Consider the following 11,378-nt stretch of genomic DNA (forward strand, 5'->3'; position numbering starts at 1 on the left):
CAATACCTCAAGACAAATATAATTTGATGCCCATGATCTGAAAGTGAGGATCGTACATTTAATTAGATTAGTTGGTGAAATGAAAGAAGTAACCTACTACACTAGATATCAAACCCAATGTGGAATTAACAAAATTTCAAAGTAATTGATATAAGAATTAAAGTTACAGATCAATAACGAATTGAAAAATGTTAATACGGAAAAATAACAGTAAACTATTTACCTCTTTGATAGTTTGATTCCGTAATAGTATAGAGTATGTAAGGTTTACGGTTACAGAAGAGATTAATTAGTCAATCCATAGTGGCAGATTATGAAGAGCTTTGATGGGTATAGAGGATGAGGGAGAAGAACCATGAGAAAGAAAGGGGAAGCAGACAAAATAAGGGAAAGACGGCAGATGCAGTAGAGAATGATATGATAAGAGTATAGACTATAGAGTATGTAGGGTTTAGGCGTAGGCGGGAAATCAACTCACGAGAGGAAGACACGGGTAAAACTTAATGTTAAGTGGTTATTGTTTTATAATTTTAATATAGAGAGATAGATATAGATATTGACATATATGATAAGATATTGCATGACATAGATTAAATGTATCAGGTCTACTTCTCAATCTCAGCTTCCCCAAGTTCTAAGTAATGACAAGTCACAATCAGTAGGAAAACAACAACAAAAAAATTAACTGCAAGAAAACAAAAAACCAAAAACAACCATATTTATTGGACTGAAACATGGCAGCATTTGTCTTTTTAGATAAAGTATTAATTAAGAAGTAAAAAATGTCTTAACTGTTATAAAAATGTTATGAATAAAGTTAACACACAAAAAATATATCTTCTTTGGCCTACACTTCAGTGAACGTCGTGATGAAATTATTCGAAAAATTTCAAAACTGATGAACTCCCAATAATCTCCATGTCCCAGATCTAGCATGTCGAAAAAGGTGCAATAATTTTCACTGAATAAAAGTAATGTCTAATCATAATTAGTGCCTTACACAATATGATCCGCTTAGTGACAATATACTTGGGTAATAAAAGTGTATAGTGCAGCTAATGATATAGGGAATGGACGCAGTCAAAAGAAGCAGGTTTATTAATCCATGACTGAATAGAGGCTGTAATTTATCATTTTAAAGGTCGAAGAAGAACAACTTTGGATACTACAGATGGGAATATTTAGTGTTAAGTTAGGCTATAAACTATCATTTACGATTTATAATTCTTCCGGGAACCCATGAATTATAATTGCTTATTTAGGTATTTCACTTATGTATTCAAAGAAATCACATTCCAAAAAATAAATAAAGAAACAAATCGATACTAAACCCTATAACAAAGCGACAACTTAAAAACGCAAAATGATGAAATAGTGAATACTCTGTACTATGTTAGCTAAAAAAGAAAAAAGATTACAAATCCTAAGCATTGCTCCAAAAAATATCCTAAATATTAAACCGCATAAACTCTGTGAGCTATAAGCAAGGACATTAAATAACTACAAGGAGCAAAAGAGAGTCACGTAAAATTACCTCTATTTTTTTTCTTCTACTGAATTTCTATTTCGGCAGATTGTAGATTTAGCCACAAACTCTTGGTTTCTTCTGTTCGATATCTTGTAAATAGAACAAGTTTAATTTATTAGAAATTAACCAATGAATCTCAGAAGCATATTCCATCTCCAACAAACACAAGCGTAAGTAAATTTGTGTATAATGATTGCTTACCTATGAATCTCTTCCGAGACCGGGACCATTTATCATGACTTCTGCTCGTTGCATGCCCTATTCCACCACTGTACGAATAGCATTTCCTGCCGTGGTTTGAGCCGCAAATGGCGTCCCTCTTTTTGTACCTTTAAAGCCACAAGTACCCGCAGAAGCCCAGGAAACAACCCGACCCCGTACATTTGTAACAGTTACAATCGTATTGTTGAAACTTGCTTGAACATGGATAATGCCTTTTGGTATTTTACGTGCACTTTTACGTGAACTAATACGTCCATTTCTATGTGAACTAATTTTTGGTATAGGTTTTGCCATATTAAAAGGTGTTGTCTTGAGTAATATAATGTAAAAAAAATAACGAATTTGTTTTGATATGAAATGGATATATCCATATCTCTCTGACACATATTTATGTTTAGCAACGTATTCCCAAGCACAAGCTATATATTCGAAGAACCAACTCAGTCCTTTTTCGAAGTTCCACTTTGAATGTATTATAAGAAAATCATAGTAAACAATTAGAAATGGCAAAAGGCAATTGATTAAGGAACAAAACTTAAATCAGAATATTAGTTAGGCAAATAATCACAATCTTACCAATGAATAAAGCATATTTATGAGCGGTCGTCGGTCCAATATGTCGATCCAATATAGCTACTGCAAAATTCAAAGTTGAAATCAACATGTCCACATCATTAACCTGAAAACCAACACCACAATCAAAAAACCAGATCTAGCTAGAAGACATATCTCCTTTTAATCCAGGGAATACTTTTTTTACTGTTTACGGTTTGGTGACCTAAAATATATTAAGAGTCAAATTTAATCTAAACAAATAGCTCTAGTGTCTTTTCTAATACCCTTATGAAATTTAGTTAATAATTATACTACACCAAAGCCTGCACCATGGAGACAATTTCAACCTCGGAATTAACAAAGTTAAGATTCTAGTTTTGATTTTGCATTTTGCATTTTGGGACAGATTATGGATACCTTCAATGCTTCCCATGGTTTATCTTTGTTTTCAGCATGACGGATAGGTGGAGCACACTTAAACCGCGTGTCTCCATCTGGAATCTCTCCAGCAGAAAATGAACGGTAATGTTGACATGTTTCTACAGTTAGGCTGTCACCTCCGGCCCTGGATTTCTGCAAAAAAAAAATGGAAGTTGATATAATGATGCGGGAAGGAGAAAACAAATTAGGCTCACTTGTATTAATATTTTTCGTTGATTGAGTGTTTTGAATAATGTGGTTTATTGACTTATATTAAAGGGCAAACCTTTAAAAGATCTAGTGGACAAACAAAATACCTTTAAATGATCTAAAGAAGTTCCAGCATCAGAGAGGTGAACACCGTGAAAATGAGCGCCTTCTGAATGTCCGCCAACTCTTGTGTCTTCACTGACTGTCACGAGGTTTGTAATTGTTGCTTGCTCCTGACCATATAAAATACGAGGTGTCTCAGGAGACATGAAAGACTGAACAGGCATTCTAATATTAGAGCGCTGTGCCAATTACCATACACAAAAACATGCAGGTTTATCTCACAATAAGGTTATATGGTCAATTAGATGGGATTCTACAATAAAGATTATCATAAAAAAAATAATGTAACTGTTACAAATCGTACATGGTGTAACTAACCAATCGGAAAATAGTATTTTTTTTTGTTTTACTTTTAACTTCTCACCTTTCTTAATTATGAGAAACATTGTTATAATGTGAGAGGTTGTTAATGAAGATGATAATTAGGGCTGAGCACAAAAAACCGAACCGCATTTTTAAACCGAAACCGGACCGAAACCCGAATAATGGAGACCGAAAAATTCGGGTTTTTTCCGGTGCGGGGCCCGAACCGAATTTTTAAGCATAAATGAGGTGCGGGTGCGGGTTTAAATAAAATCAAACCGGAGACCGCTTTTAAAACCGGATTGACGTTTTTCTCAAAAATATAATTTCATCTATGAATTAAACACACCCAAGCCAAGACTTAAGCCCAAAACATCAAAACGCTATTTCTTTATGAAGTAATTTTAGATGTGTGACTCTTTAATTGTAGTTTTGAACATCATTTACATGTCTATGACTCTTTGAACTTTAATATGTATGACTTTTTTATGAAGTAATTTTAACATTTGACAACCAATGTCTTCAAAAGTCAAATTGGCAGCATGTTTATTGTGCCATTCAAGAGCATTCAACCAAAAACCGGGTTCGAAAACCGGTTCGGGTAACCGGTTTTCAAATCCGGTTTGAAAATTTCACAAAAACCGGTTACCCGGATTAAAAGAGGTGCGGGTGAGGTTGAAGAAATTTAAGGTTTTTAAAACCGGGGACCGAACCGGTTTGCAAAACCGGGCCGGGTAACCGGTTTTGCTCAACCCTAATGATAATAGTGTACCAGTAGCAGAAAATTTACTAAGAAAGATCGTGAATAATGGTACAAAGGTAATATGAAAACAATAGAAGTAGTTCAATAACATTAGGAAGTATCACATCTCATAACTAAGAAAGTCTCAAATTAGAAATGGAGACGATTATAACTGATGTAGGCTTCCAATAATTTTTTATTAACTTTGCTGAAACAAGGCAAGATTCAATTAGTCATAACCAATTAAATGAGGTAAATCAATTTAAAACTTAGCAAGATGACAATCTTGCATTCAATCCAGCCACATAAAATACGATTTGCTTTTCTATCATTGTCAGGAGGCTAGACCGGATAACCAAAGTGTTTTGGCAAGACAGTGAGTTGCTCTGGAAGATTGTGCAACATCTTATGTCGTAAAACTTCCTAAATGTGTCAATTCAGTGCAAAAGTCCTCATTTACCAAAACAAATAAAATAAGTATCAAGAATACGCACGATAATAAAGGAAAAAATAACCCATAAGCAACAAAATCTTCTTCTACCAAAAAATAAAGCAAAAATAGAAAGATTACCTTTTGTAGACAACCTTTAATCCTCTCAAGTCCACAAATTTGCAAAGCATTGTTTACCGAGAAGCAAGCAAATCACCAAGTTCACGGATAACACTAAAAAACAACCTGTAACAATGACAATCGATTGAATGAAATACGGAGACACACTGTAGCTAAATTATGTAAGTAATACATTACTCCTCTCCTTTTGAGCATAAGGAGAGTACCACTTCGCCAAAATCACTTTTCGTTGTCGATTTAAAACTAAATCTGAAAATCAAATACAAAGGAAATATTTAAGCAACTAAACGACAATAATCAAATATGAACTAACTACGACATAGACAGGTGTTAAGGCATCGTAACACAAACTATTTTAAACTACATTCCTCGCAAAATTGACGATAACTACAACTTAGAAGATGTTTTGTTTTATTGTTAGTGGAATTAAGAGCAAACCAAATGAATTATGTGATGTTTGACCATATTGGATCCACTTATAAAACTTATAACAAAGGAACAAAAGAAAGGATGACTACCCTATAGACTAACCATCCTTGTATAAGCAAATTTGGCTATACTTTTTTGGAATTGTCATGTTAGTATAATCCTACTTGTCTACATTCTTCTGTTTAAACATGTTGTTCACATTCAATAGTCCAATTATTTCTTTTTCGTAGTTTCCTCACTCAATTACCTAATTAATGGCGGAGATTTTCTATGGGACATTTAGCGAACACTTGTTATGCATATAAGAAAAATTACTATATTCAGAGCAACATATACTAATTGTCAACTATATTGTGTTCGATTTACAGCTTGGAACGTAAATAAAAATAGCATAAATGAATTACCTCATATATGCGATCTCAAACGACAAAAAAAACTCCTATAAACAGGATAACTCTTTGGCAACGAATGTCGACAACGCAACAACAATGGAATTATAACGAAAACCAAACGATATACAAAAGTAATTCATTAAAAAAAACGATATACAAAAGTAATTCATTAAAAAACATGGTTCTGAACAATCTAAAGAATAAATATATAAAAGCAAAAAATTACCCGGAAAAATTACAACGATTCCTCGAAGAATAAGCAATAAAAAAAAATTAATTGAGTATTATAAGCAAAGAACCTCATAATCTTCCATATATATAATCACCGCAAAGGATGATGACCTTCTTCTTATCTTTGTTTTCCGCCATTGTTGGTGTAATTGTTCTCCAGTTCAATTGTTTGTACTTGTACTGAAATAATTTGAAAAAAAATAACAAAGGCAAATTTCCTAAGCTTGTAATCTCAAATCAATTATAATCAATTTTGGAACCCATAAGAATGATAGATGAGAAGTTTCTAGATACATGAATTAGAATGGAATGATAGATGAAGAAAAAGTTTCAGGCGGTGTAATTGGAACCTAAGAGAAACATAAAATAATAGTATTAAATGGCATTGACTGTAAATATATGTGTAGTCAAAGGGTATAGGCTGTGTAAAAATAGGCAAACCCCCTATTCTCTTTTTATATAAGATATAAGAAAATTGAATATTGAATACACTCACTAAAAATTGAATAATTGTGTGGCTCATACTTTAGCTCAGTTAGTTCCGAGTTACTGATAGATTTGTTTGGTCTCAAGGTTTGCCACCTTCGGCTAAGGTTGCCGCCTGCTGTTGTATTTGATCGTTCTTTATTTGAGTAGCGCCTTTAGGCGTTTTCCTTCAAAAAAAAGACCCTGTTTCATAAGAGCATGGGGCTATGTGAGGATTGAGTAGAGCTGGACTGTGGGCCGGTTCAGCATGGGCCGGACCAGGTTGGGGAGTGGGGAGCTCAAGCCTACAGTGCGGGTTGTGAGGGTGCGGGCTGAAGAGTGGGGCGGGTTGGGAGGTGATGGCCCTGAACCGGCCCAATGGGGAAAAATGGGCAGAAAAGAGGGCGGGCCAAGCCGGCTAGGCGGGTTTGGGCAGTGTGGACCGGGGTAGAGGGAACCCGGGATCGACCCGGATATAGGAGCGGGCTGGGCGGGCCATATGAGTGGGCCAGCGGGCTTAGGAAATGTAGACCCGGTTGGGCGGGTCGGGTCAACCCGCGCTCTTGTCCATCTCTAGGATTGAGCCTCCTCTCAACCCTCTTTCTCTTCTTAAGAGAAACTCCTCTCTATTGTGGAACATACATGGAGGATCCTCTTAATAAGAGGAAGAGCACTACTTTCTCTAAAATTAGAGGAAGTTGAACTTTGGCGCTTGTGCCAAATGTCCACCCATTAATTTTCATGTAATGTGTTAAATTATTTTTTAATTTATAAAATGTCGTAAGAATAATTTGTTGTCGCTCAGAAGTATAAGAGAATCCTCTCTATCGTGTGAAAATATAAAGGGAAATTTCATAAAGAGGATGTTAGAAAATAAAGTGGGTCATAGAGAGTGACGTCTCAAAAAAAAACAACGCAATTGCTAAATCTCGCACACCCCTTTAATAAATCCCGCACATTTTACCCCAATATTCCATAACTACCCTTCATCATAAAAAGAGTTTTCTTCTTCCCTCTCACACAAACCTAACCAATTCATTAACAACTCGAAAATTATGAATCGCAATTAGCACATACCGCATGTAATTTCTTCGTTTTGTCAACAATTTTATTAATACTGTCTTTTAATTGATTTAATTAAAGTTTTCTTTTTTTAAAAAAGGTTTTTTTAGCAATTACGGTTAGGATTAAATTGAAAGAGTTTAATCATGATTTTATTTGTCAAAAAGGGTTTGCCATTTCAATTAAGTCCACCTAATGACTATCCAAGTATCCAAGTTGCTGCAAATACTTATTTAATTGATGATGGAGCACTTTAAGATGCTGTGTTCTCTAATTTTGGATGCGGAAGTATTTGCCAGATTCAACTTTGTTTGTAAATTTGCAGCTATGCATCGAGTTTTAGTATAGAAGAGGCCATTCCCAACATTTCAATTAACATCATTAAGATTCAGCAAAACAAGAAGTATTAATTAAACATTTAATCAAATTCATCGCCGTCGAACCACCATCGTTGGAGTATGGTGTTTGTCTATTTGCAAGATTCAATTTGGTGTTTATTTTTTGGATTTTTCATTTTACTCATGGGGTGAGAAATGAGAGGGGTACACTCGGAATAAGGAGGAAAAATGTGTAGCATTGAGTAAAATAGTGTGCGGGATTTAGCAACTCCCAAAAAACAATTAGTTTCACTATATACGGATATATCCGTCATACCCGTCTATAGTGAAAGACGGGTCAAATATGTATTTAATCATTTACAACTCATAAAATCTTGGAAGAATAAAATAAAAATAATATATGGAGATAAGAAATCTCTAACAAATATTATTTTGATTTACCATGAATCTTATCCAAGTAAGAAAAAGATCTTAATCCATCTATTTATTCTAATAATATCTTAGCAAAAGATATGGAATAAATATAAGAAGATAAAATATCTTTAACAAATATTTTATCTAAGATCTTTACCTAAACCCTATATAGCCGTGGATCTCGTGTGGATTAAGGAATAAATAAGATCTATCTTTTTCCTATTTTAATCCAACAATATTTTAGGTAAAAGACATAAAATAAATATAAGGAGATAGAATATCTCTAACAAATATTTATTTAAGATCTTTACCGTAAAACCCTAGATACTATATAGACCACGTGTGAAGTATATAGTAAGTAGGAGATCCAATCTTATTATTTAACCTAGTAATATCTTAGTAGAAGATATGGAATAAATCTAAATAACCATAAAGATATAAAATATCTTTACTAATAATCTTATTTAGATTTACCCCAATCTTTACTTGCACAAGGAGTTTTACACCTGTAGAAGACGGCCCATAAGCCTACTACATCCAACGTGAAACCCTAGTAAGATATTAGGTTAAACAAATTAGGGTTTAGATATGAGTTAGTACAAAACCTCAGTTAGCCACCGAGTAACAACCCATAAGTTGTCACACAAAGTCGGCCTAACTAAATGGTGATTATCTATTCATAACCCAATTCAAGTGCAAACTTCAATCTACTATAAAATAGGTTTTTCATTTAAAGAATATAAAGATAAGATTTAAAAAACTATTTTCAAAACAATTTAAAAAACAAGTCGTGCATTTTTAATATTGCAGCTCAATGTTATAGCCAAATCACCTATAACATTGAGTCTGGTAGGTAATGTTATAACCATAACAGCTATAACTTTACTTACCAAAATCATTTCTTTAAATACCGTTATAAGATGATGACCTACGCTATCTAATCTTCCTGGAGATCTTCAATGTAGGATCATCTCTTTATCTTGATCATAAGCTCTTCATCTTGAGCTTGTTATAGACTTGATCGAGCTTTTTGCTTGAGTGATCATCATACTTGAAACTTGTTACAGTTACTATGATGCTTTAAGAATATTCAATGTTATAGCTCAAGCCGCTATAACATTACTTGAACGATGCTTCACAAATCTTCAATGTTATAGCCAAGGATGCTATAACATTACTTGCTTAATCTTGTAAACCTAAGTCAATCTTAACAAAGACTAAACAAACGATTACGAGCAAGAGTATATATAATATAAAGCACACACTTGTCATTATCAAAACTTAATCATATATCTATATGGTCCAACAAATTCCCCCTTTTTGATGATGACAAGTCTCTTACGATTTGTGACTAAGTGTAAGTTCCCCCTCAACATAATACCATAAAAGTCATAGTCAGTTGAACGCAAGAACAAACCATTTATATACAAAGTATAGCATCTAAGGACCTTAAGAGATTAAAGGTTCTGACAAGGATCAAGCTTAGGCAAATACTTAAGTCACGATCATTTTCTTCCCCCCTCTTGACATTATCGAGAAGACGAGAACATACATAAGACGACTAGAATGATATCAACCAAGGTAAGAAATATATATTAATCAAAACACATATTATAATACAAGAACGATTTCAACATAAGCAAGCTCGAAATATAGAGTGTGTAATACAAACCAAGATGAGTATAGATTTTTGTAAGAGAGAATGAAAATAGTCACTCACCTAACTACGACCTACAAAAGCATGCATGCAATCTAACATGATAGATATCTCTAGTGACCGTACATACACACTCCAACCAATCGAGGTCCAAAATACATGCCGAGGACTTACAAAGTAATGTGAGCTGAGGTAATTGGGTAAGAAGGGGCAAAATAATTTGGATATGTGGAGGTAAAAGTCAAGCTAGAACCGATCACAATCAAAAGTAACCATATTCCACTTTCCAACCCAACATGAAAGATGATGCACCATGCCAAGTATGGCACAAACTTACTCATATCAACAAGTACTTTTTCTCAAGTAATATGGAAATGATAAGAATAGGAGTAACAAGAGATTTCTGCTTTTCCATCTTTATCTTTTTCTTCCTTCCTTCCAATATTCATCACAAAAGCAACAAAATTGACCACAACAAGATTTCCAAATTTACCAACAAGACTAGCTTGACAAGGGTAGGCTATATGGAATGTAGTTGAATAAATAGGTCAAAATAAGGCAAATTTGGATAATGTGAGGTTAGTAGGTAAAATGTAAAGGAAGGGTCGCCTCTCCACATGTGTCACCACCACAAACCGAGTGTATACAGGCAATAAGAGACAAATTTCATGCTTATGCAATTTGATGTTACATGCCATGTAAGGAGTACTACTCACATCCTAAATAAAACCAATCATGAATATCATTGGTTTATGAAGCTGTAAACCTTAGAATGTATAAGTGAATATCGAGAAATATGGTTTGCATACAACACAAAATATAACAGACTAGCAAACGGAATATTCTCATAAAATAATAATAAAATATTATATAAGAATGTACTTGCAACGGAAAATACGGACACAGTCATACAATCTCGTCAAATCTAGTCAGTCATACGGAGAATAAAATATTTGTGATAAGTTTAGTTGCCACCAATTAAACCGATTTCCAACCGTAAAATCTCAAAACGTTCTCTAGCTAATGCTTTGGTAAAAATGTCAGCCCATTGTTTTTCTGTACTACAAAATTCCAGTCTTATGTTGCCCTTATCTACATGATCACGTAGAAAATGGTGTCTAATGTCTATATGCTTGGTTCGTGAATGTTGTGCAGGGTTTTTAGATATAATAATTGCACTCGTGTTGTCGCACAAAATAGGTATACACCCAACATTAACACCGTAATCACATAATTGTTGCTTAAGCCATAAAAGTTGAGAACATACCAATCCAACAGCAATGTATTCGGCTTCAGCTGTAGATAATGTAACGGAATTTTGCTTCTTTTACCCCCACGTAATGATACACGGTCCAACAAACGTGGCTATGCCGGAAGTACTTTTTCTGTCAAGTGAACAACCTGCATAATCTGCATCTGAATACCCTATGAGATCGAAATTGCACTCAAGAGGATACCACAGATATAATTTAGATGTACCGATTAAATATTTCAAGATTCTCTTAACTGCAATCATATATGTTTCTTTAGGGCACGATTGAAACCGAGCACATACGCATACACTAAACATAATATCCAGACGACTTGCAGTTAAATAAAGAAGTGAGCCAATCATACCTCGATAAGTCGTCTCATCGACAGACTTACCGTTTTCATCCAAAGTCAACTTCTTCTCAGTACCCATAGGAGTTGGTTTAGAATTAGAATTTTCCATAC

The sequence above is a fragment of the Silene latifolia genome, chromosome 1, assembly GCF_048544455.1.
Source record: "Silene latifolia isolate original U9 population chromosome 1, ASM4854445v1, whole genome shotgun sequence".
Taxonomy (NCBI): domain Eukaryota; kingdom Viridiplantae; phylum Streptophyta; class Magnoliopsida; order Caryophyllales; family Caryophyllaceae; genus Silene; species Silene latifolia.